This window comes from Canis aureus, chromosome 6 (assembly GCF_053574225.1).
Source record: "Canis aureus isolate CA01 chromosome 6, VMU_Caureus_v.1.0, whole genome shotgun sequence".
In the NCBI taxonomy this organism is placed as follows: domain Eukaryota; kingdom Metazoa; phylum Chordata; class Mammalia; order Carnivora; family Canidae; genus Canis; species Canis aureus.
The window spans coordinates 31458795-31481518 of NC_135616.1; the positions used below are offsets into that span (position 1 = coordinate 31458795).

The 22724-nt window shown below is 36.2% G+C and overlaps 1 long non-coding RNA gene and 1 other non-coding gene across 5 annotated transcripts in view; both read right to left on the minus strand.

Moving 5' to 3' along the window:
* Window positions 1–22724, minus strand: part of LOC144315674 (uncharacterized) — a 309221-nt gene that overhangs the window by 190200 nt on the left and 96297 nt on the right. The gene's annotated exons all lie outside the window — the stretch shown is intronic.
* Window positions 1838–1939, minus strand: LOC144316587 (U6 spliceosomal RNA). Its single transcript, XR_013382533.1, has one exon. It is a non-coding gene; the product is annotated as a U6 spliceosomal RNA (small nuclear RNA).

The window sequence follows — 22724 nt, forward strand, 5'->3', positions numbered from 1 at the left end:
TCCAGAACATTTCCTAGCAGTTAATGTTAATAAGATATTGCTCCTTCAGTAGATCAACAGTAGAATATTTTTACTGGGAACTCTATATTGCTGAGCACAGTGAGAGTAAACTATGCTGGAGGCCACACTTCACCAGAGCTCATGAGGGTGGGAAGTACAAAACAGAAAAGATAGAGAGATGTATAAAGCTTCCACATGACCTTAAAAAATGTGTATGTTCTACCTATAATCCTATTCTTTAGATTCCTGTATCTGCTGCCATATCTCTCATTACAAATAAAATCTTATAGATATTCCATACTCAATATATTTTTTCTTTTATTTATTCATTGAGTTTGAACACTGATTTTAATGTTCACCTTAACCTGAAGTATAAGAATAAATATGGTTGGAAAAGGGAAAGATGCAAAAGGTGAGCCCTTGGTGCTATTGGTTCTGGGCCAAATGCTTCAGCTTCATCTTTAAGCTTTTTTCCCCTCCAGTGGCAATAAAGCTGTTATCAGAATGGTTTTCTTGGTCATAGAGGAAATGATCCTATAATATTGCCTGAAACTAATCCATTCTCAATTTTTTTTTATATTTACTTTACTTAAATTACCAGACTTAACAATTAATCTGTTCTCAAATTCCATTTGGAATTATGTCTTCAAGTTTTCTGGATTAATTCTAATTTTATTTTATGTATTTGTTTTTGAAAATACTGCAACACTATATATAATGAACTTGAATTACTTGAGTCCTCTTTGATTCAATCCTCTTACGTACTAAGTGTCTATCTATTCTGTTCTAAACCACTTGACAGGTACTATGGGGAAGTAAAAGAAATGTTAAATGTAATGATTATTCCTTAAAAACAAATATGGTCTTGAGTCTAGGTTTTAGAGAGGATATCTCCTTCTCACACTCTACTCATACTAACCTATAATCAATTCCTTTTATACTGCTCTCCAGAATATTTGTTACTTCTCTACAACTCTACCACTGCCATGCTCCTTCAAACCACTAACATACTTTGCCAAGACAAAAGAAATAACTTCCTTAATGTCCTACTTTCTCCTATACCTGCCTTCCCTGCCCCATAGTATATTTGTCCCCAAACAGCCAGTTATCTTTAGAAATTTCAAGTTAGATCATGGTGCCCCATTGTCTTACACTTTCCAGTCATTTAAATTAAAATCCAAACTCCATTCTCTGGCTCCATGCTTATTCCTCTGAGTACATATCTTACAACACTACCACTTAGCAGGAACAGTGTCACTTGGGAGCAAGTCAGAATCTCTGGGATGGGGCCCAGAAACTGGTGCATTAATAAGTCCTCCACATGATCCTGATGCATGCTAGAATCTGGGATCATTGTCTCACAGCCCTTTTTCCTTTGCTGGGTATGCTCCAATGCTACAGGATTTCTTTCTGCTCTTTGAATCACTGAATTCAAGTCTGTTGTCAGGACCTTTAACTCTCTATCTGTTTGGAATGCACCTACCCCTGGCTTTCTCCTTGTCAGTTACATCCCTACTAAATACTATGCATTCAGAAATGTTCCCCTGACAGCATCATTTAATGTTGTCCTCCTCACCCCTTTCTTCTACATTAGGTTCTTGTTTTCTTTTTTAAAAAAGGTTTTTATTTAAATTCCAATTAACATACAGCATAATATTAGTTTCAGGTATACAATATAGTAATTTAACACTTCCATACAGCATCTGGTGGTCATCATGACAAATGAACTCCTTAATCCCCATGATCTATTTAACTTTTCTCCCCACCTACCTCCCTTCTCAGTTTGTTCTATATAGTTAGGAGTATGATTCATGTTTTGCCTCTCTTTATTTTCCACCAAAATATGTGACATTTCATGAATTTGTGTGTCATCCTTGCACAGGGGCCAGTCTTTTCTGTATCATTTCAATTTTAGAATATGGGTTGCCAAAATGAGCAAGGTTCTTGTTTTCTTAACAGTGCTTCAACTCATTTCTTTGTTTACATATCAGTCATGATATTAGACTGGAACTCAGGTCCTAAGACAAAACACAAGATATTCTAAAGTTGGGTAAGGCTATATACAGCACTTGTAATAGGAAGTTAGAAAAAATTAGTTTGTATCCTACCCTGTGATCTTTTCAGCTCCAGTGTATAAAGTAAGTTTAAGAGGCCCAGAAAAGGGCTGTGTGATAAAAATTTGAGTGTGGAGATGCTGATATGTTCTGGGTTTCACTCCTTTTATTAGGTAAGGACAGTCATGTTTTTCTTACCCTCTGGCAGAGGACCCCACAGAATCCTCTTTGAGAGTTGCTATGTGTCCCCTACAGTAAGTGGCACATTGGATTTATGTCTGAGAGAATCTCAAGTGTGAGAGATAGGCTGATTATCTATTCTGACAGCAAAGTGAAAGAAAGGAAAGGTGGTTGGCTGCTTTGGGCAATCTGTGCTCCTAGACTTTGAAGAGGAAAAAGATGCATGATAAGCACTTCCTTTAGGCCACATGGTGTTCCCTTAATCCCACCCTAAAGTTCTATGAGAAAAGGCAAAAGAATATAGTAGAAAGAACCAAAAGGCCCTTGTGAATGGCCACAGGCTACGGAAGATGCTTTGAACAACTAGATGTAAGAGAATTTATCAACCACATAAAGGGAAAAACAGATCTCCCAAGAGTCCACTTGCACAAGAGTCAACTTTACCAACCAACCTACCTAGCCAAGACAGAATGAACTATGTCACATTATTCATCAGACGGAGTCTCCACTCACCATTTTGCTTCTCCCTTCCTAGCTCTGATCCTGGAAGGATCAGCATAAGTCAAAGTTAACAAACTAGAAGATGAGTAAGATGCAGACAGCATCTTCGGTGTAGATGCCACTCTTCCTCCATTGTGAAGGACTTGGCCTGTAACCTGCTAGGTTAGCAAAGAGGAGTAACCCTAATATTGAATAAAACATAAGGCTTTGATTCTATATATGATCATGTCATCTTCAAAGAGGTATAATTTTAGTTCTTCCTTTCTGATTTGCATGCCTTTTTTTTCTTGCCTAGCTGTTCTAGTTAGGACATCCAGTACTATGTTGAATAAAAGTGGCAAGACTGGCATCCTTATCTTGTTCCTGAACTTAGAGGAAAGGCTTATAACTTTGTAACACTGAGTCTGATGTTAGCTGTGGGCTTGTCATAAATGATTTTTATTATGTTCAAGTACAATCCTCCTATATGTTGTTGAGAAGTTTTAGTATGAAAAGATGGTTTTTTCCAATGCTTTTCCATCTATTGAAATGATCATTTAATTTTTTTAAAGATTTTATTTATTTATGAGAAACACAGAAGGGACATAAGCAGAGGGAGAAGCAGGCTCCTCACATGGAGCCCGATGCAGGACTTGATCCCCAGACTTGGGATCAGGAACTGAGCTGAAGGCAGATGCTCAACCGCTGAGCCAGGTGTCTTTGATCATATAATTTTTATCCTTCATTCTACTAATGTGGCATATCATATATATTGATTTGTGTATACTGAATCAGCCTTGTATCCCAGGGATAAATCCCACTTGACCACAGTGTATGATCCTTTTAATGTACTCTTGAACTTACTTTGCTAGTATCTATGTTCATTAAGGATATTGGCCAATAATTTTATTTTCTTGTAATGTCCTTGTCTGACTCTTGAATATATATCAGAAAGAAACAAAATTAGTGTCTTGAAATTTATACCCCCATGACTACTACAGCATTATTCATGATATCCAAGATGCAGGAATATTCCAAATATCTTCCCATGTTAAATTAAATGGATTAGAAAAATGTGACACACACACACACACACACACACACATACACACACACACACACCGAGGAATGTTATTCAGCCATAAAAAAGAAGGAAGTCCTGCCCTTTACAACAACATGGATGAAACTGGAGGGCATTATGGTAAATTAATTAAGCCAGATAGAGAGAAGCAAATAAAGCATGGCATTACTTATATGCAGAATATTTTTAAAATATATAATAATAAAGCCAATTTCACAGAACCAGAAGCCAGATAGAGAGAAGCAAATAAAGCATGGCATTACTTATATGCAGAATATTTTTAAAATATATAATAATAAAGCCAATTTCATAGAACCACAGAGAATAGAATGGTGGTTCCCACTGCCTGGGGCAGGGGGGATAAGGATATATGGGTCAAACAGTCTACAGTTTCAGTTATAAAATGAATGTTTTAAAGCTCTTATGTACAGCATGATGGCTATAATACTGTATCGTATATGTGAACTTTGCTGTGAGTAGACCTTAAGTATTCTCACCACACACACAAAAAAAGAGTTAATTATATAAGGTGATGAATATGTTAATTATTTTTATCTTGGTAATCATTCCACAATGTATATGCATATCAAATCATCATGTTGTACATTGTAAATACATACAATTATATTTGTCAATTATTCCTCAATAAAGTTAGAAAAGAAATTTAAAAGGTATCTTTAAGGGGGCCTTTTATTATGTGAAAATCACCCCCAAATCATGGAAATTTATCTACATTTCATTCAAGAGTAAGAGACTATATTTAAAGGGACACAGAGAAATATAGTCAATATGCTTTCCAACTACATTAAGAGTAGGATTTGTCCAACATATAGGTTGTACTTACTTTCTGCTCAGCCATATTACCAAGAAACAGAGATCTCATCTATTATTGTTCACTGAAGTATTTTTGGCACAAGATCATGTCTGGTATTAAGGAGAACTTAATATCAGTGAATGAATGAATAAATGAAAGAACAAATTAAAAAGAGAGAATACAACTGGTAGACTGAGGTTAAATTACAACTCTGCTGTTATGTTACTGTGATAATTACTAAGCTTCAGTTAATTTCTTAATAGAAATTAAATAAAAGCACCCACCTCTGAGGTGACTGTAGAACTGAAATAAAATAATGTGTATAAAATGTTTAGCACAGTATCTCACCCATAATTATTATGATGATTACAATATTTTATTTTAGAAAATAAGATAGCTACATGTATAATATTATGTTAAGACATAAAAGCAGTAAATCTTGTAGTGATTAAAAAGAGATGCCAGATTCAAGTCCTGATCATTTCCAAGTAGACAGAATTTATAGAGTTGGAGCAGAGAACAGAGATGTTTAGAAGGACTTATAAGAAACAACCCAGGTGTCTAGGAACTGACACCTGGGTTCATACTTTTATCATGTCGCACCTAATTAACTCATCAGCCTCCTAAGCAATCTTGATATCAGCCCCTTCAATTTTTTCCCTCAAATATTGCTTCAATAATGGCACTCCCATAACAAAAAATTAACAATGAAAAAAGCAAAAAACAAAACAAACAACAGCCAATCAAAAATGCCCCCCAGAAACTCTCTCTGCACAGAATGAAGTCAAAAGTCCTTATGTTGGTGTTCTAGACCCATTGTTACAGGCAAAACATCCAACTCAGGTCTTATTATTCCTCACCAAGAACGTTCCTTGAGTCCTATTCATCTCTTTACTGCCCCTTGAATATATGACAAACATTGATCACTTGAAGTGTCTGTTCATTTTGTATTTTCTTCAAGGAAAGTGCTTCTCTACTCTCAGCCTGTTCAAATTGCCTCCTTCTTCAGAGTTCAGCTCAAGTCATTCCTCCAGGGTTCATGCTCTCCTCCCTCTGGAAAGCCATTTCTTTAATTGGTTATAAAGTTCTTTTGTTCATTTATCACATGCATTGGGACACCCTGTTCATTGTGCTCTCACAGAATCCTTTCATTTCTGTAGCTTAGTTATGTACAGCTTATTATTATTTTTTACACATTTATTTTATAGCTATTACTAAGAAGAATATAAATGCTTTGATGATAGACACAATAGCTTTTACTTCTGTGCATCCTGCCCAGTAACTAATACAATACTGTACACCTGATCTGTTTTACAGAATTCTGCTGTGATGTGGATGTTCTGTATCCTAATAGCTTATAGTAGTGCCAGTGTTCAAGTTGTCACTAGGTCTTATTAAGGAGACTGATACAGCCCTCCCCTTGAAACTTTGGGTCACCTTGAGGGAAACCAGAGGAGATATATATCCCACAATCACCCCAGCCACAGTGAGCAGCACCACCTTAAACTATTGACTTAATCCTCAGTCAGTATTGAGAATATTTTTTTTCTGGCTAATTGAAAAGGAGTTTGTTACTATTCTCTTTATAACTTAATTGGCTTGCAAGTATGAAAAAAAATGGGAGTTGGATGAAAAAAAAATTTTGTATTGGTCACATAACCCCACATAGGCTCTAAGATAGACAAGGGTGGGTAAAGAGGGGTTCAAGTCATTTGTATTACTCAGAATGAATTCTTTAAACATCTCTGATAGAACCAGTTGAAATAAATTTGGAAATAAAGTATAATATTACCACAGAGTCGTATTGTTGGTGACAAGAGAGCTAAAAAAATAAAGAAAAAATAACTGGCTGGTAATATTTTAAAGGGTAACCAATGCTCACCAGCAGCTGCAGTAAGACATTAAGTAATAGAGCACAGTAATGTTAACTGCTCTCCTGGTAAGAGTGGTAAATGAAATAAACCCCAGCATCCAGGGTATCATTAATCTATAGTGAATAATGGCAGTGGTAGTGTAAGGAGATTAAAAAGGGCATTGTAAACATTTGTGGCTGTATAATATACAAATTAAAAATGTGAGAACGCTTGCAGCTGCATAATCTACAAATTAAAAAGTGTAATAGCATGGCATTAATTACTGGCTGATCAATTCCCCCATAATTGCTGGCATGTAGATGAACAATTATAGGTCCGAAATGTTATTTGAGAAAGAGACATTGACCTTGGAACTGTAAGGAATGATACTCTGTTATAAGGTAATACAGGATCCTATCAAACTCAGTTCCAATATTTGTAGCAGCCGCCAGCTCAGCGCAGGGCTGTAATCACCACACTATTTCTTTCGATTATGGTGCCAGAGGGGTTACACATTGTTTTCTCTTTTTGAACAGAAACACCCAGTGACCTTCAGCCTTCTGAAAATGGGACCATCAGGCCTCATTTCCAAGTTCAAACAGTTTTAATAAAAATGAAATAGCAGGAGATAATGTACTTTACCCTTCTAGGCCAGAAGAACAGTTTAGAAAGTTGGAAAGACAAACTTCGTTCAGATGCGAACATTCCAACTGGGATTGTGGCTGTAGACCTAAATGTTTCCAGACCAATCATTTTCAAGTTTACTACCAATAGTTAAGTAATCAGGGACTCAAATATTTGACTGATACTGGAAACCAGAACACTTACCTCCATCGGTTTGCCCCCCTTAATAACAGATGACACAACAAAGCTATGCTCTTGTTGACGATTATAGTTACAGTGCCCAACAAGCTAAGTGAGTTGAGGTTCAGCAGAGCAGCTGCTGTATCAGACATGCAGCTTCAGCTGAAGCTAGCTCCATTAGAGCCCTTTCTGACACTGAATCACAACTTCAAATCCAGGAGTTACCAACATTCTCAATCCCCTTCATTCATTTACTACATGAGGCAAGCTGGGTTTTTGCTCATTGTCCTTCTATTAAAACTGCCTTCATCCAGATGACAATAATTGCCAGTTCCAATGGACATTAGATGTCAGACATTATCTGACCTTCTTGTGGAATTCAACTCCACTGGCCACTCCCTTTATCTGTAAACTCCCCTTTTTGAGCTTTTGTTGACCCTTTTTCATGGCTGCCTCAGTTTCTATACATTATTGGCTTCAGTGACACTAACATTATCAGCTTCATTCCTTTTCTTTCTCTCCAATCCTTCCCAGTGCAGTTCCATCTACTTCTAATATATGTGAGGGCAAAATCTCTGGTCCAGACCTCTCCGGGTCTCACAGTCTGTCTACAGCCAAAACCCTACTAAGCATAAAGAAATGGGGGCAGCCTGGGTAGCTCAGTAGTTTAGCTCTGCCTTCAGCCCAGGGCGTGATCCTGGAGACCAAGGATCGAGTTCCACATCAGATTCCCTGCATGGAGCCTGCTTCTCCCTCTGCCTGTGTCTCTGCCTCTCTCTCTCTCTCTGTCTCTCTCATGAATAAATAAATAAAATCTTAAAAAAAAAAAAAAGAAAAAGAAAAAGAAAATGGAAGACTCAGCCCATCAGATCCTGAATGTCCACCTTCACACCACTTTAGCCCCATGTCTAAAATTACCCATCCTCCTGTTCCCCTGATCATGACTGGCAACCACAGTGCCGTGCTACTGCATTTTTTACAGCTCCCATAGCCCTCATGCCAAGTTGGTCATTACGGCCTGTTTATATCATCCTTTAATTTTTTCTTAAATCTTTCTCTATCATTCTATCATTGTTCTCTTTGTCTTTTTCCCAGTGTTTTTATCATAGCCTTATAATTTCTTCCTCCTGCACTCTTAAGTACTAACTGCCCACGACACACATCTTTTAGCTCATTCCCTATAGGGCCATCCACAGTTATCACTGACCCACTTGTAACTTTTCAACTGCTCTGTACTTTTACTGAGTAAAGCCAAGCCTTTTATCAAGACCTCTGATTCCTCCATAAACCAGTCCCTGATTAATTCTCCAATTGCATGTGTTACTGCTTTCTAATCTTACATGTTTTATCCAACAATTAACTACAATAATAAACTCTTTCAACAAGGCCAGCTTTATTAAACCTCCAGGTCTTTGCACATACTGTTCCCCCACCTGGATTCCCACTCTCCGCTCTGTAATCTTAAATAGTTTTCATGGCCATTTTTCAAGGATCAATTTAGAGATTATTTTCCCTCAGAATCCTTTGTTACCCTCAATAGAGCCATCCTTCTCTCATTTTCTTATCCCTACAGATACTTTCATTACAACACTTCTCAAAAAGTGCTGTTTGTCTAAATTGGCCATTCCCCTTCCCTTATGTCTTTGCAAACATGCTTCCTATCACAAAGCCTGACATCTGCACTCAGTAATTTTTATTTTATGAATTGTACTGAGTTGGTAAAACCGAAAGAAATGCTTGAAAATTAGAAATAAAAAGGTAGACAAACTGCTCTTCCCTTGGGAGTACTTTGCTTATATTAAAGCAGTTGCAGTAGAGATAACAAAAACAATAATATGCTATCACTAGTAATAGTATATCTAGTCATAGTAATACAAGTGCTAATCACTTCCTATAAGCCAGATATGCTGCTTCTTTTTTCTGGCATGAATTATCACATTTGATCTTGACAACGGATAAGGTAGCTGAAACTCTAGGTTAGAGAGTTAAAAAAAATTAAAATTAAAAAATTTAAAAAAGCCTGTTCAGTATCACCGTGTTAGAAAGTAGTGAAGCTAGGAGTTGATCCATAGCTATCTGATTCCAGAGTCTGTTCCTTTAACCATTAATTATCCCTCCTCCTTGATTCCCCCTTCTCAGTACTGGTTAAATTATATTTTCATTGAGTAGCTCATTTTTTATTGAAAATACCAAAATAATGTGTTATTTTGGATTTGTTTAGACCCAGGACAGTTATCTCTGTATAAATATACTCCTAGCCTGTAGATTTCCTTTAAAAAAAATCTTAAATACCTCAAAAAGAGGCTGACCTCAATGAAACTTTCATTTGAAGCATTTTAACAATCACATATCACACATACACACCAAACAAATTTTCAAATAATACCAGCTCTTTCTCCCAAAGTAATATTCATCAATTTCTCCACTTGACTATTCCATCTATTCAATACAATTATGGAGACTTGAAATACACAATAGATATTGATTCAGTTTCTCATATAGAGACCATTTAAAAATAAGAACTGGGGAGGACATTTTGAGTGAAACCATTTACATAAAAAGTAAAATCCTGGCATACAGCTTGAGGTCAGTCTTAAAAGAAGCCAGAAGACACATAAAATTAAAGAAGTATTTTCAGAAACTTTTAATAGACTCTCCTCTTTGAGCTAATCAAAATAATTAGCATTTCTATTATTCCTTTGGAATCTCACTATAGAATTCTTTGCTAAAGAAAGGAATTTAGTGGTTTAAAAAATGATTAGCATTTATATTATTAGAGGGGCAACACATTAGAACATTATTTCCTACCAATTAGAATTCAGGGTTATGAAGGCTAGCCTTCTACCACCATGCTAAAAGTTTGTGTAAACTTACTCACCATGGAAAGGGATCCACTGTGGAGTTAAGGGCACTGAACATACAGAAGAAAAGAAAAATAGAAAAGCAAAAGTGAGAAAAGAGTGTTTTTAAAGTATCAAAATGAACTTAGTCTGAGGGGGTACTACCCAGAGACTAGCCTTCAGTGAGCCCTCAGAATGGCCCCAGAATGTAGCTCTTTGGGACCAGCCTCACAATCTTCCTTCTGCCCAGAGAAACAGAGTATTAGTAAATCTAAAGAGTAGAAGAGGAAGAATGTCAGACATCCAGTTCTTTATTAGTTTCTCCATGGGAAATATTTTAAAGAGAAAAAAATGTCAAATTTAGAAAAATAGTGAGTTGCTTAAAAAAAAAATCTCAGGGACACCTGGGTGGCTCAGCGGTTTAGCACCTGCCTTTGGCCCAGGATGTGATCCTGGAGACCCAGGATCAAGCCCTACTTCAGGCTCCCTGCATGGAGCCTGCTTCTCCCTCTGCCTGTGTCTCTGCCTCTCTTTCTCTCCCTCTCATGAATAAATAAATAAATAAATAAATAAATAAATAAATAAATAAAATCTTTTAAAAAAATCATCAAGTAATCTGATTATTAGAATTAAACACTTTTTTTAAAGATTTTTTAAAATTTATTTATTCATGAGAGACACAGAGAGAGAGAGGCAGAGACAGGCAGAGGGAGAAGCAGGCTCCATGAAAGCCTGATGTGGGACTCGATCTCGGGACCCAGGATCATGCCCTGGGCCAAAGGTAGGTGCTAAACCGCTGAGCCATCCAGGGATCCCTGAAGTAAACACTTTTTATTTAAAAAAATCTGTTTCCATGAACAAACTCAGTTCAACTGATACAGTATAGACACAGTTTCCATCAAGAAAATGGTAGGTCTTCATTTCCATGCATCACTGTTTTTGGTTTGTTTAGCCTTTTACACTAGAAATACTTACAAATACCTCTATAAAGTTCTCTAGTAACTCTCCATGTTCCCATACATTACTCAGGTTGCTAGAGAAAGGTCCAGACTGTCCTCTTTCCCTGCCCTTAGCCAACTCAGATACAAAGAGCAGGTGCATGAACAAGAATAGATCAGGGTCAAAGTCATGGAATGGAACAAAGGATCAGAGTTATGGTCCTTCTCTCTTTCAGGGTACTATCCTTTGGCTCCCTTTTCCAACTATCCCAAATCAGGGCAACATGGAAGGAGCCTTCACCTCCTTCAGCAATAGGGAACATGAGAAAAATCTGGGAAAGACTGCATGTGCTAGGGTCTTAACAAATTTTTTTTCCTCAAAAATTGTTCTCTTCTGCTCTTCTAATTTTTTTTAGATCACTTTTTTTTTGTTTTGAGGTAACTCTAGACTCCTAAGAAGTTGCAAAAATAGTACAGAGAGTTCCCAAACTTCCCCTGATAACATCCCACATAACCAGGTACATTACTGAAACAAGAAAACTGGTTATTGGTATAATACTATTAACTATAGATCTTATTTGGAGTTCACCAGGATTTACATATATAAGCTTTTTTGGGTGGGATGTATAGTTCTATGAAACTTTACCAGATGATAAATTTGTGTAATCACCACTACTATAAGGAAAGTAAAGTGTTCTATTTCTTTCTTTAAAAAAAAAAAAGAAAAAGATTTATTTTAGAGAGAGAGAAAGTGGGATGAGAGGTAGAGGGAGAGAGAGAATTTCAAGCACAAACTGAGCTGAAGGTGGAGCCCAACAGGGAGCTCAATCTCACAACCCTGAGATCATGATGTGAGTCAAAACCAAGAGTCAAACACTTCACCAACTAAGCAACTCAGGTACCCCTAAAGTGTTCCATTTATATCACAGAAAAGAAACACCCTTTAGTTATGTATCAACAGTCAAATCCTTCCTCAACCCTAACCTTAGGAACTGCTGATGTGATACAGTATTCCCTTCCTACCTCCCTTCATTTCTTTTTTCCTTTAGTCTTTCCCGGCCACCATAATCTCTTCCCAGGTTGCTAAAATTGCCTCTCCATTGTCTTTTCTCTTTCTTCCAGCACCCTAATTCCCACACTACAATGTGACAGAACCATTTAAAATACATGTGATCCTGTCATACCACTGTTTTATATTGTATCTTTTTTTTTCTTTTTTTTTTTATTGGTGTTCAATTTACTAACATACAGAATAACCCCCAGTGCCCGTCACACATTCACTCCTACCCCCCGCCCTCCTCCCCTTCCAACACCCCTAGTTCGTTTCCCAGAGTTAGCAGTCTTTACGTTCTGTCTCCCTTTCTGATATTTCTCACACATTTCTTCCCCCTTCCCTTATATTCCCTTTCACTATTATTTATATTCCCCAAATGAATGAGAACATATAATGTTTGTCCTTCTCCGACTGGCTTACTTCACTCAGCATAATACCCTCCAGTTCCATCCACGTTGAAGCAAATGGTGGGTATTTGTCATTTCTAATAGCTGAGTAATATTCCATTGTATACATAAACCACATCTTCTTTATCCATTCATCTTTCGTTGGACACCGAGGCTCCTTCCACAGTTTGGCTATCGTGGCCATTGCTGCTAATATTCGATAAAGGAGGAAAGACTATCCATTGGAAGAAAGACAGTCTCTTCAATAAATGGTGCTGGGAAAATTGGACATCCACATGCAGAAGAATGAAACTAGACCACTCTCTTTCACCATATATTGTATCTTAATGACATCTTCAATATTTTCAGGATAAATTCTAAATTCCATATTCCTTTTTTTAAGATTTTATTTATTTGAGAGACGGAGAGTATGAGAAGGAGGAAGGGCAGAGGGAGAGACAGAATCTCAAGCAGATTCTGCATGGAGTGGGGCTCCACCCCACAACCCTGAGATCACTACCTGAGCTGAAAGCAAGAGTCAGATGCTTAACTGATGGAGCCACCCAGGTGCCCCTGAATTCCTATTTCTTCTTGGTTTGGCCCTTCTCTACACCTCTTCCATGATTTCTTATTACCTTCTCTTTTCGTATGCTGAATTCTCTAACCCTACGGAATGTCTTCCATTTTCTCAATTGGATTATATTTTCTCTGAAACTTCTAGCTCTTGCACATGCCAACTACAGTTCAAGGAACATGCTTCTTTTTCTCCTTTTATCTGAGTGATTCCTATCTTACTCAACCTCTACCTCTCAGCTTCAGTTTATTTCCTCAAGAAATTGTTCTCTCATCCTCCAAGTTTGTGTTAGGTACCCCTTCCATCCATCCTCATAAGATCTTTCACCTTTCCTGGCATAGCATTAATGAAACTTCATATTCCAAGTGGCCATTTAATTGTGTGTATTCTTTATTTTGCTGTAAACCTTAAAGGTGTGAGTGTGGCTAGCCCATTCATAATCCTATCCCCAAAGTCTAATCCAGTGACTGAAACACAGAAGGGGTTATAAACGTTTGTTGAATGCATTAATGAGGAATGTATTTTGTCTAGTCCACAGATGAAATGAGGAAGCATAACTGGGCAATAAACTGTGGGAAAACATGTGGGATTAAAGTGTTGATAGGATGGGCAATGGAGGACAAAATTAACATTTTTTCCACCACTGTATTTTTCCATGTGCTAGTAACTAATTACATATGTGGTGAAAATTCCTTACAGTTATGATGATCTCTGCTATGTCACAATTTACATCACCATCTCAAAATGCTGAATAAAAGCATAATGTAGACAATGAAAAATAATTCTTCAACTGTACCCCATTTCCTGTTGTGAAGGAACACTTCAACGAAGCTTACCTTCTCAACTGCTGGTAAAATAGCATCACATTTGTGCCAGGTTGGAGCAGAATGAAACCCACACATCACTAAATTTGTGAGCCCAGTCCTCATCCTCAATATGAGTCAATAAAGTTAGAAAGTCTTTCACTTCAGAATACAAAACACCTCATTGCACATTTCATATTCCATATTTCTAGACTAACTTATTAGAGATGCATATACCATTTGCTGTTGCTTTGTGACACTGGCAAATGCTTTTAAATCTTCTAAATGTTTTTTTAAAATGTGTGAAATGTGTTCTTTTCAAGGACGTGAAAGTGAACTGAGGCCAAGTGGCAGTGGGTGTATTGGCTATAAATCTACTCAATACATAAATATATGCATATTGAATTTTTCATCACTAGGCCAACTATAAAATATCTACCTTGTTGAATGTGTTATTTGTAATGTGCAAAGTTCACACTGCTAAGAGAAGCATAACTTTTGCATTCTTATTTTGTTCTGTGACATGCAAAAGCGAGTTTATTTTTCCTAAAACATAAAACTAGACTTTTGTGAATATTATACCACATAAGGTTAAGAGCTAGGTATATATAGAATATTTTGACTATTTAAGAATAGATTTTGGTACATTATTTTATGTCAATTATGAAGATTTTTTTTTAATTTTTCAGCATGCTTGGAGTATATCAAATTATATTGTTCATTTAATCATCTGAATGACTGTAATAGATATGGTGATTATTTTTTAACAAATTTAATGTAAAAATTATCTATCTGTACATGCTATACATTACATCTACACTCCCCTTCATATATGTCTGTATAAATGCTAAAATTTGTTATATTTAGACATTTTATTAGACAAACTGGTCTACTATGGTTATTTGCCACTTGACTCCTTATTTTTTTTTTTTTCACTTGACTCCTTATAAAAAGAAAAAAAAGGCTCTTATTTCAGTTAAGCAGATCTCCAAGAAGTTATCTCCTTTTAAATAAGTAAAAAGATAAAAAATCAGTGAGGACAGCACTGTCCTTTGGAGAATGGACCTTGCCTTCAGGTTTTTGTAATCTACAACTGATTTAATAAGATTTATTCTTTTCATGATTTATGAAACACTACTTGTAGTTGAGAAATAATTCAGCATTATTCTGGACAGGATATGAAGAATGACTTTTTTTAGCCTTTAAAAGAAGCCTATTCTGCTATTCTTTTAGGCAGAGAAATAAGACTGCTAATCTTAGGCACTATTTCTCTGCAGATGGTGCTGGTCAGATCTTGTTCCTTTGGATGAAAATGTGAATTTTATACCTTTATTATAGTAAAAAGATTGAGCTGCAACTTAAAAAGGAGTATATGTTCCTAGGTAAATGGCAAACTGTTTGACTTTACTCTGGACTGCAGTACTTGCTGGAAGCAGTTTTTTTCATAGCTGGATATGAAAAATAAGAAAGACTCAAAATGCATAAATTGTAGCAGATGCTTCCTTAACTTACCCTGGTGAAATAATTTTGATGGGTGGTTATGAATTTGTAAGTAATGTTTACTTCTGAAATGCCATAATTGCTTTTGGAACTATTTGAGGCATTTTGAATTGTATCTGTTTTTATTGTAATATGGAATTGTATTGCCATTTTATGAAGTGGCATCTTTTTGATGCATGGAAGTTCTGGATACATTTGTTATCCATCATGAGGAAACCAGATAAGTAAATATTACAACTATAACTGAAATGCTTCTTTTTTACATGAATAAATGAAAACCATTTTGAATTTGAAGGCAGAAACACTCTATCTGCAGACTGACAAATTGCATATTTGTTTGGTTTCAAAAAACTGGTGTCTGGCTTCTATACTGTGACTGAGAGAAATGTCTGTCTCCTGCATGACAGAGCCTCTGAGATGGAGGAGCTCTGCTCTTCGTGGAGGTAGAAGAGGTCAACTGAATGGACCATAACGAAAAAGGGTCATTGTCTATATAATTACTTTTGAATGGAGTAAGAACACAGTCTTTCCATATGATATCTGGTAGCTTATCTATATACTACACTCCCAAACCCCTCTCAGTTTCTATAAACATTTACTTAACACATAACTTTGTGTAAAATATTAAGCATTAGTTTGCTGTTAAGATCTTTGATCATTCATAATTTATAATTATGTCATCAATCTACCTTTAACATAACCCCGAAACACTGACCATATAGAGTAGTATACATGTGTTTTAATCTAAAGATTAAACAGACAGATCTGGATTTCTAAATAGCTAAAAGAGCACAACTGGCCTTTGGAGAAAGAACTACCTCGTGGAAAACTGGTCAAGCGATTCAAAAGAATAATCAGGTGTTTAGCTTCTGACATGTACTAGAAGTAAGAGCTTTTCTGGGAGGCACACTTCAAATTAATTACAAGATATGAATTATATCCAGTATAATGACTTGTTCTTGTTAAGGAATGTTTAGAAGATATACAAAACAAGTCATATAATGCAGACATTTTTATTGTCAGGTAAGATGCGGATCAGATAGATGACTGCCCACAGGGTTATTTAGAGCAAACGTGATGGAATACATTTGAAGATAGAGAGACCATCTATATCAGTACTTCTCAAATTTCAGTGTGGATATAAATCTCCTGGGGAACTTTAATAAAATCCAAACTCTGATTAAGGATTTCTTGGTGGGACCCAAAATTATGTAATTCCAGCAAGCTCCTCAGTGACGCCAATGGCACTGGACTACTGACCACACTTAGAGAAGCAAGGTAAAATAACGTTACAAAGAACCCAGTGAGTAGTGAAAAATGAATTAAGGGAATCTGACATAGAAACTTTGTTCCATTTTCTTTGCTACAATTCCAGTGTTTATCCACAGTCATAATTTATCTCTGTATTGATGACAATATCAAATCCTTATTCTTCAAGTGCAATGGCATCTTTGTTATACTTCCTCTTAGGTATGCCTTTATTCATTCATACAAAAACATAACATTTAAAAAAATTTCATTACCATTTTCAAAAGGAAGATCAAGGAACTTATTACAAACTATATAGCCAGTAAAAATAATCTAGCATCCAGACACAATACTAGAGAATCATTAAAGAGCTGGCTTGCAAGTGCCTAAGAAAAGGCAGCCACAAAAGCAGGTCCCCCTGAGCATTTACTAAGCAAATGTCATATTCCAGTAGCCTACTTTCTTTGGCAGTAGACGTAATAGGTCTAGATTTCCACAAGACATTTGACAATTTCTCCATCATTGAATTTAAGAATAACATGTAAAAATATAAATTAAATACAATTATTATTTGAAAAACCGTATCAAAATGAGGCTGATTAACCAATTGAGGTACACTGGGTAGAAGTTTCTAAAATTAGACTACTGGGTTATGTCTGTTCAATTTTATTTAAAGTTTTGCTAATGTATTAGATTATGATTATAATAAAGAAGATATTGGGATCAAAAATTTTTATGGCATTGAGCTGTGAGAAAGAGCAAAGATATCAACAGGCTAAAGTAACAAGTCCTGCATTGAACCTATGTATAAATAACACCAATTATTGCTTTTGTCTAATAGTCCCTAAGGTCAATAATAAATTTTAATACGTTAACACATAACAAATGCATAACTAATGAGAAAAAATGATCAGGTTCTCAGACAGGTCTTTGTCTTCTAAAATCTAAAAACTATTCTTTATACGGAGAGGGAATATTAAAGAGCTGAGCTGAAGCTTGTTCATGAAGTGCAGATATTAGTGACAGATAGACAAAAGAGGGAAGAGACAGTGCTTGTTTAAATTAGGTAAAATTAAAAAGAATATACTGAGGAAGGCTGTAGAATCAAAAATGTGCATGGACTCTAGAAACAAGCAAGAGACTATTTACGAAGAGGTGTAAGGGTACACTGGAGTGAAACAAAACAGCATCTTGAAAAATTATAATATTCTCACATGTTTAATATCACTTTATAGATTTTACTTTCTATGAAGAAGTGAATTATTTTCAAATACAGCTTATATATATTTTTTGTTTTTACAAACTCATAATGTAAATCTTCAATAAAAGAATGAGAAACTAAGTGAATAAATGACACAGCTTTTTTTTTTTTTCTTGAAGAGGTGCTTGTTAGACAGTAGAAGAGAACTCTTTAGTATTTCAGTCTCAGGGTTAAGGGCAGGGGCTTGTAGTTCAGGAATCTCTTGCCTCACCATCCCCAGATCTGGAGATCTTCATCCCTCTGTTCACACTTGCCTGAGCCTTTTGACTTATTCCAATTTTTCTCCATATCCTCACTGGTCCCATCTTGGCTTTCTTTGTTGAATATAAAGTAAACTGGATTAGGAGAACTGAGAATGTGTGTGAGTGTGTGTGCACGCGCACACGCGCACACGCACGCACACACATGCCTTCAGAGTGAAGTACAGCTTCGAAGTCACAGATGGCACATTAGAAAAAAGAAATATAGTAAAATGAGTAAAATATATTCTCATTCACAATTTCCTAGAGGCCCCTTGGTTGTTAATTGAAACTTTTGTCTACTTTATTGAACAATAAAAGTGGCAGCAACTACTCCCAGGTGTCCTTCAGTATTAAAAAGAGGATAAAGGGTTTCTGGCAAAGGTGACAGAAATTAATGCGGTGAGCCCAGCTATCAAACATTCTGATATGTGAATTGCCTGATATTTCTATAATGCTGTCTTATGATTGGAAATGTTATTGCTTCTATTGAATCAATAGAAAATGTTAAAGCTCCACAGAACCCCAATTACAAACTAAAGCTGGAAGGTTAACATCTGGGAGCAGCAGAGATAGAAACAATCTCTATTGTCATACCTTCCTGACAAGTAAATGTCAGAAACATAACGCCTTCGCCTGGTCTCAGCACGGAGCACATGTAAAAGAGTGATTGTAAGGCTGCCTCAAGTCAAATCGCCTGTCATCTCAGCTTTGACATGGAATTACTTTTGTTTTATGCATCTATTAACCTTGAACTATCAGTATTTGTTTTAATGTTCCAGGCTGAAGTGACCTAAGTGTTCTTCTCTCGTGCAGAAGAGCTCTGTAAAAGGACAGAGCATATGGCCCAGGTTGGGACTGGTCTTTATGGAAAGGCAGAGTGAATGCATCAAAAAGGACCATCTTTCTCCCAAATGGTAATACCCTTTTCTGAAGTCCACCTTTCAAAAGGCAGTTCCTTCGTGTTTTATACAGTTCTTCTGTCCCTTAGAGTCCCTAGAGGAAATGTAAACATCACACATTATGGAGAGGATCCCATATGATCAGTGATGATACAGTAATCGCATCATGTATTCAGAAGGGGTCCTTAATATAGTCAGTAGGAGAGGGGGCAGAAAGAAGAGGTCTCAGTTTCTCATGGTAGAAGACGAGGCAGAGAAAGAGATTAAGTATCTTGACTTTGATCTGAATTCTGATGTCTTCACATATCATATCTCTTTTCATTCTTCTCAGACCTTATATATTAAATGCTTTATATCTCTCACATTACCTTGTCTAGCATCCTTTAAAGAATAGCCATTTCATGTACCTTTTTATTATTATACTTGATAAGTAGGGCAGTTTTATAACTGGTTCCAGGCCTTCTGTTCTAGTGCCTTTTATCATTGCTCCTATTGTTCTTGTTGTTGAATCCTGAGACAACTTCAGTTTCATCTGATTCATGGTACCAAATTATGAAGTAAGACTTTTTTTTGCATTTTTTTAAATCCACCATGGTGCATTTGGTGCATCCGATTCTAATTCTGGGTTCCAGAAACCCTGTTTTGCCCTTGATTTAACACTTCACATACTCAAAAGCATATCTTGAGCACATTTTGCTCAAAGTTTATTGTCAGGGATAAGCCTAATTTGGGGGTGGGAGGTTAGTCTTCATTTTTAAATTTTTTTTTAGGTCTGACTTCTTCACCTGGACTTTTGGGTTGGATGCAACCCAATATTCCTATGGATAAAGTTATGCAGTGGGAAGTTTTATCTGAACTAGATCCTATTTTCAACACATAAACTCTCTATAACAACCAGAAAAAAAACTGAGTTTTTCTTAATGCAGTCCCATCAACTTTTTATTAAGTCCACTTATCTACCTTTAATATTTGAATTCTCAGCTCATTTGCAAAAAGGGATGACTAACATATTTTGCCTTTCCTGGTTTAGGACCCCATCTTTATTCAGTTCCTGAAGTTCTGCTTCATTACTCATGATGGCAGCTCTCTTGTTCTCATCAACCACAAATTCTGAGCACCAGAGTGCCAGGGCATATGATCATTCTCTTAAATAGCAAGCATTTATATGGCATATACTATGTGCCAGCCACTGCTATCAGCACCCAACACCTATTATTTCATCGGCCTTCCATAAGAATCTTATGGGACAGAGAGTCTTATGGTCCCCATTTTATAGATGAAAAACTGAAGCACAAACATGTGAAGTCTGAAGTCTTAGAATTAATAAGAGGTAGAAGCTAGGTTGAACCTAGTCTGTTTCAGAACCTGTAATTTTGATATTCTGCTACACTGCTACCCCATTAGCCACCCAAGGAGCTTCAGGTTTAAAAAAAAAAAAAGGTAAAGTAGTTATTGAACACTTAGCATAAACTGGACTCTTCAAGAATTTTATATTAATGTTTTATTTAATGTTCACAAATCTTATTTTACAAGTATAAAATGAAGTGAAATTATTAGCACCTGGACACACAGTTACTAAAACTGATTCCAAAGCCCAAGACCTTTTTGATCTAAGTGAAGAGTCAGTATATTAATATAGATTTAAAAAAATGACGTTTGTTGGTGTACTCATTAGTGATGCTATGTGACATCACTAATAGAGATTATGTACTAAAGCAATTTAGGATATTTGCCCTAAAACCTAGATAAGTAAGCAAAGCCATAGCAGCCTTTCCCAACAAACTTCATTCCTGGATACCATGACACAAGTCCTTGCTGACTCTTTACTTTAATAAGCCTCCATTTCCAGGAATGATTAATTTTATAGGAAAGGTAAGCATTGCATGGAAAGAGAAGGGAGTTTTTAAGACAATTGCATTGAAAAATATGGCATCTCAAAGTCAAATTAGAGATGTGTTTAGTAAGCTCAATTTTATAAAAACAGATTTCAGCATTCATATTGTGACAATATATTTTAGAGTCTTGATTGCCCTATAATCAGACCCTATATTTATATTTCTTTTTTTCCTTTGTGAGAATACCAGCTTTTGTGAAATGTTTCAGATGAGCTCAATTCTAACAGCAAGGTGGCTGACACCAACCTCTACTGAACCACAGCAACATAAAAATCAAATTGTAAGTGATTTCATTTTTCTATGAACAACTATAAAAATACTGTCCATCAGTCTGGAAAAATACTGTCTTGGTGAAATAATGCCTGTGGCCCAGAAATGAATAATTACTGTAGCATTTATTCAGCAAAATTCTCCTTGAAGTTAGTAAAGTTTACATTGAAGCAAACTGGAGAACTACATCTGATCATGACAATATTTCTCTGTTTCAAGCAAGGGGATGTTTAGGAAGATGTGTACTGCCAAGAGTAACTGGATGAGTGTATCACCAGATGAGGCAATTTTAAGACCTGATGGCTGGTGTAAATGTAAAAAGACACAGTGTTACTTATATCACAAAGCTCTAATTCACATTTATGCCAGCAGACTCATGCACAAAATTGCTTATTTTCTCCATTATACCAGTGGGCCTTGGGAATCAAAGAACTCTAAGTCTTGTGGGCAAGCTTATGAAAACTCAGAATTCCAAACAGTTTGAGGAAAATTGTTTTCCGTGGAAGTCACAGTGAAATAAATGCATTGCTTATCTGTTTTCTCTCTTCTAATTCAAGTAGAGCACTGATTGTGAGGTAAAGTATTGCCAGATGATCAAGTTAAAATCCATTAAATTTGTGTTCAAGCTATGTAAAATATATACAAGTATATGTACAAGTGTGGATGTGCATTTATGTATCTGTATACACACACACACACACACACACACGAGAGAGAGAAAGAGAGAGAAAGAGAGACACCACATAGGTGTCTCTGTGGGGTAGTAGATGTAGGAATGTTCGTTACTTAGACTCAACTGCCTCCGAAACCTGCTTTAAAAAAAAAAAAACTCTGCTTTTTAATTAGGGGACAAAGGCATACACATGAACAATCAGAGGACACTACAAAATAATATGTAGCTGCATTATATATATATATATATATATATATATATATATATATATATATACAGGCAAAGACTTCCTATTTCAGAAATTCATAAAAAGTATCTGATCCAAAGCCTTGGATAATAAGATGTGTGACACAAAAGCCCAGCCAATTATTATTCCTACCTCTGTGCTTCTTTGCACAGTATATGACACCCCTACCAGTATAATAGTTGCTTAGGAAGAAAAGAAAAGCCTAATTACATAAAAGTAATTGTTCAATTTATTCATTAAACCAATATTTATCAGTTATTGATAAAAAGGTGAGGGAGATTTTTAAAAAATGAATACTGCACAATCTCTTCCCTCAAAAAGCTTACATTTTAGTGGTAGAGACAGACAAGGAACTAGAATCCAGTGTCCAATACATGTACATTGTCTCAAGCACAGATTGCTACATTATTTAAATACAAACTTTGGGATCCCTGGGTGGCGCAGCGGTTTGGCGCCTGCCTTTGGCCCAGGGCGCGATCCTGGAGACCCGGGATCGAATCCCACATCGGGCTCCCGGTGCATGGAGCCTGCTTCTCCCTCGGCCTGTGTCTCTGCCTCTCTCTCTCTCTCTCTCTCTGTGACTATCATAAATAAAAAAAATAAAAAAAAAATTAAATACAAACTTTGC